Consider the following 6,000-nt stretch of genomic DNA (forward strand, 5'->3'; position numbering starts at 1 on the left):
GACATATTTTTAATACTCTGCACAATCTATCTCATCCAGGTATAAAAACCACAACTAAACTCATCACGGATAGATTTGTTTGGCCTGGCATTCGCAAGGATTGTAGAACCTGGTCTCGAAACTGCATCTCATGTCAACGCTCCAAAATTGGTCGGCATATAGTCACACCACTTGGAGAGTTCAAAGTGCCACCCGCCAGATTTCTGCATGTTCACATTGACATTGTCGGACCACTTCCACAATCAAAAGGCTTCAAATACCTATTCACCGCTATAGACCGTTACACACGTTGGCTTGAAGTTTTTCCTCTATCAGATATTACCGCAGAAAGTGTAACCTGGGCTTTCTTGTATTCTTGGATTTCACGCTTTGGTGTTCCATCTCAAGTAACTAGCGACCAAGGACGGCAATTCTGTTCAGCTGTTTTTCAAGGCGCAACCAAACTACTAGGAATTTCCCATACTCCTACTACAGCATATCACCCGCAATCGAATGGATTGATTGAAAATGCTCACAGGCCACTGAAAACAGCCCTCATGTGCCATGCAGACCCGTCATGGATCGATTCTCTACCAATTATTTTATTAGGAATTCGAGCTTCTGTTAAAGAAGACATTAAAAGCAGCAGCGCCGAATTAGTATACGGAGAACCGCTTCGTCTACCTGGCGAATTTTTAATCAGCACGCGCAAGGAGATACCAACAAGCGACTTCTTGAGATCTACATCGACATTTCGAAACAATACATCCAACTCCTACATCTGCACATGGATCGAAAAAGACTTTTGTACATAAAGAACTAAGTAATGCAAAATTTGTATTCCTTAGGGAAGACGCTCTGCGACCAGCGCTTTCTTGTCCATACAGAGGTCCGTATGAAGTCATAGATCGAAACTCCAAAACATTGAAAATTAAAATTGGAGAACGCAATGTAAGAGTTTCCATCGATCGTGTCAAGCCCGCTTTCACCACAGAGGACGACCAAAGTACGAGTTCAACTCCATCCAGCGCTACAGAACATACCTCCAATCAATATAGAACACGGTTTGGACGGGTAGTCCGTCCTCGCATCCAATAAAATTAATACAATTTTATTGACTCGCCAGGGGGGTATTGCAGCGACACTAGCTCTCCTACTATTGAAAAATAGTAGTAAAGAGCTACACTAGCCTCCACACTATTAGGGACCCTAATGTGTGGAGGGGGCAGGCTACCAGGTATATAACCAAAGCAGTTACCATCCTCGATCTCTTTTCTCTTCTACTGGTCGAGCAGGCAATACCTAGAAAAACTACGGAGTCCAAGCGAGGAATACCAAGAATACCAGAATTCAATCAAGAAGATTTTGTAATTATTATAATTTTGTAATAAACTTTATTTTTCATTTATAGTGTCTTGATTTTTATATGTGGGACCACCCCACATCTTAATATAATTTTTAAATATACGTTATTCTTGTTTTATTTTTAAATTTAAGTTAGATTCAACAGTTTTTTACACAGCCTTTATGAAAACTTATACGTGGGTAGGGAAGGAAAGCGCAATTGAACCTTAATCCTGGCAAAGGTGTAAATAATAAAAAATAGTAAACAAAAAAGTAAATTAAGTTAAAAAATCATTTTTATGAAATACCACATCAAGGTTATATATAGTATTATCTCTGAAAAAAATGTGGCCGTGGAATTTATATTTTGCGTTGTTTGAACAATTAGTCAAAAACAGCAGAAATAACATATTTTTTAAATTTTGTTTCATATGTCTTGTTTACTGTGATATAATTAGTTTGGTTTTCACAATACAATTGCTCAAATTAGACCTTTGTGCACCGCCCTACCTCATATACAATAATTATTATTATCATTATTTTTATTATTATTAATGCACTATAAAACACATCTCAAACTCCTGCGTTTTGAAATTCAATTCTGTGAACTTTCTCTTCAACAACTTGATCAACTGCAATCATCCTCATAGCAATTCTTTTCTCACTACCTTACTATTTTACCTCTGCTGACGTGCAGAAGTCACTTTTTCCCAATATAAGTGTCCAGTAAATTTCTTTTGTCCCTGTCCAGTGAATTTCTTTTTTCTTGCACTTTCTGTAGCAGTTGATTATTTGATACCATGCGGAATCATCCATTTCCAGCACCACATCTGTAGGTTTATTTATTTCATTCATGTAAATATTGATAAATCGCGGTGATAATGGATTGTGAAGTCAATCAATGTCTCTATTTCGTATTGTCCAGCTATATATTTTTGGTTTGAATCCTTATACGGTCATGCAAATTTCGTCTTTTATCAGTTTCTTCCTTGAGTCGAGATTCAGTTGAAAGCCGTTTTGACCATAATCATTTTTTGCATATATATTTTAAATTTCTGAACACAAATAAAAATTTAACAGTTTTTTGTGCTAATGTGATGACACTTCTTAACAACGTGGCTTTTTAAAAAAGCAACCCAACGGTTGACATACGTATCTCTATTTGATATATTTTATCAGATTTTTTCTAATATTGATGATTTATTATTTGATGCAAAATACTTGGAAACAAATTATATCAATATTTTCAGGAAATTCTGATAACGCTACTGCTCGACTTCAACTGTCCTAAGTGGGTATCGAACCGGGAAACTTTCATGTATATACAAACACACCTATATACATAAACGCAATATATTTATATATATATATATATATATATATATATATTATATGTGTCCAAGTTAGCTATAAGCTATGTATTGTATACTATATACTTATATATAGTATATATAGATATACTTGTATATAAACAAAATTGAATTGAACATCTAAAGCAACATAGTATCAGCAATACTAGGTACTAGTAATTTTATGCATTTGATATTAGTATTAAATATTGTTTCATTGCAAGCATATTACGGTACATTATTCTCTTTACCTTTATCCTTTATAATCATTTCATTAATTTACAAAACATGTTATATTAACAGTACAAAAAAGAAATTCCAACATTTTAAATAAGTCTTTAACTCACCGATTGCACCATTACTATTCCAATATAAAATAAATATAAATAGTAGTTTATACATTTTTGCGACACATTTGTCAATGATCACCTGAATCAGAACTGGGTATATCTTTTGAAATCCATAAACTACTAAATCGTGTTCCACCTATAATTTTATCAGTCCGTAAACATGAAACATATCCACAGACAGATAACGTTATAGATAGCAATATTAAATGCATACAATAGTACAGTTAAGAACAATTTAAACGTCTATATCGTAAGTTCCGTACTAACTTCGCCGATTTTGCATAAACTATTTACAATAAACTCATAGTAGTCATCGAAGTGCAAAAATCTAAAATATTGAAAAATACCTATGCGACTAATATAACATATTTCCGCAATCAAATAAACTAGTTATAAGTATCATTTCGCCAAAACAATTGCAACTTGTGACATCGTGCCTTAAGGCAAATTGCTGGAACTTTCCGTACAGAAAATTAAAATTTCTAAAAAAAACCTTAAAATTTTTTGACAACTGAAAAAATGAGATTTTTAATAATTTTTAAATTCAAACAAATGGCTTATTAGCAAAATTAGATTTTTTTATATTTCAAGAATGTTAAACTCTTGTTTCAAAGCAATCATGCTGCGTAGGTGTTTTAGTGAAAAAATATCAAAGCGCGTAAGCGCCGCGTCGCAGTCTATCGAATAAACATTAGTACAAAACTCATAGAAATGTAAATTTACACTATTTACTATAAATGCAATTTATACTATTATCTGATAATTTGATGTGCATATGTCTAATGATCATTTTTGACCGCCAAATGGCATTTTTTATCATTTTTTTATTAGATCTCCGAAACCGATGAACCTGCCTTTCCAAAAATTTAATCAGTTCTTCGTTTTATCAATGCAAATTTTGAATCATTAAAATCGGACGCTCCGTTCTCTCAAAAATTGAATTACCATTTTTGGAACTTTCACTTGCCTTTGCCGAAAATTAATCAGCACGTCTCCCCAATAATACAAATTGAATGCTTTTTGAATTATTGAAATCGGTTGATCCATGTTCAAGTCGTCGTCGAGTTTGTACCCGCACACACACACATTTTTTCTAAGGTATGTCAAAATGTTCAGAAACCTCTGAAACGTAAAGATGTGCAAGAAATTTCATTTTCTATTTTTTTGCGATTACTATAACTTATCCTACGGAAAATTAAAAATTTCTCGACATGTGTAAATAATTGGCATAATGAATAAAAATTTGGATGTTGCAACTTTTCAAATTTGCACGATAGAATTTTGAAATTTCGACCCAGCCCTATCGGTCATAATATTGTTCGTTAACCGCTATGAATACCATCATGATATCAATAGAAATAAAATGATGATAGAAATAAGTTTTATAATATCGTAAAAATTATCCACGTCAAATAATTTCGAGACAATGATCTGGCCGATCTTATCAGGACAATTCCAAACTAATATTTTGGAACTATGATTGTGTTGTAAAATCGGTTCAGGATTTTTGGTACACTTAAAGAAAGTAAAAGAACTGCTCGGCAACTTTTTGCAAACAAAATACCTCAGTCTTCATCAAGTTTCATCGAAGGGCTTTTATAATTTTGAAGAAAACGCCGACAAAAAGAGAAATTTTGATTTACATAACCAAACATACTTTTTTTCAATTTTAATGTAATACAATTGTGAATGACACTTACTGAAAATCAAACATGAAATTAGCTAATACTTTCTGACCAAAATATAAAGTTGTTATTATGCCTTATAAACAAATATTGGAATGCGCAAAATGTGCAAATTTGGTGAGGAATAAATAGATAACTCTGACTGAATAATCATCTCGGAGAATGATAATTTCAGCCTATTAACGAAACAGTACAAAATATGTAATACGGAAATTTATGATATTGAAGCTATATTTCAAAAGTAAGCGAAATTTGTCTGAAAACATTATTCCATTTTTGATTAAACGTGTTTTGATATAGATACCGATTTAATTCTCTTTCTGTAAAAATGGCAATATATATGCAATAGTTTGCAAAAAAAATGAATTTATCATAAAAACAGTTGGGATTAAAAAAGTGGAAAACCTTGCTTTCTGAACTAAACATGAAAACTAGTTTATTGAGCTAAACTTTGTAAACATTTCTAATACTATGTGCACAAAATTCTTTACTATAAATAATATACAATTGCTAAATAATTTTTTCAATAGCTATAAAATAAAGGTGTTGAAAGCGAGAGGTAATTGTATTTAATAGACGATATTGCGCCTGAAAGTAATCACTTATGGCAAACATCTCTATTTTGAAATATGTAGTTCCATTTGCAGCATATATGGTGACCGACCGAACACTATTAGTATGTTTTGCTTTAGCTTATTTGATGTGAGATTTAGATTTATGTAGATTTTTAATTTCAATTTAATTTAAACTGATAAAATTATGAAGGAATAAATAAGAATCTAAATAATTAGTGAATATTTCTGTAAATGCTCATTTAAAAATTAATAAATGCTCCGTCTTGCTTAGACTTGTTTCGGTTTCCAGTTCATTGTTCCTTGTTCGAATCTATTTATTAATTTTTTTGTTGATGATTCATGCATCAATTGTTTTAAAATTATGAGTACCTACAATCGAGTTTTTTTTCGGTTTCATAATCATGTTTCGAAAAATGTCTGTCGTAGTCCTTTCTCATATAAACTGTTTTACAAGTTTATATAAAAAATATAGAACATAAAAATATTCGCAGAATAAATGTTGAATTCAAAATAATAATAATACTGTTAACAAGAACTATGTGTATAATATATTATACACATAATATACTCATATAGTATTTACATATATACCTGTGCCTGTATGTTCAATAATATTTTATATAAAAAGTCATATTATATTAAGAAATATACTGTCATTAGCATTTATTCTATTTATAAAGCACTTTTGCTTCAATTAATAAGTATTACAATCACTTAT

This window comes from Ctenocephalides felis, unplaced genomic scaffold (assembly GCF_003426905.1).
Source record: "Ctenocephalides felis isolate EL2017-DRISC unplaced genomic scaffold, ASM342690v1 CF-g0.4_SCAFFOLD_01886, whole genome shotgun sequence".
Taxonomy (NCBI): Eukaryota; Metazoa; Arthropoda; class Insecta; order Siphonaptera; family Pulicidae; genus Ctenocephalides; species Ctenocephalides felis.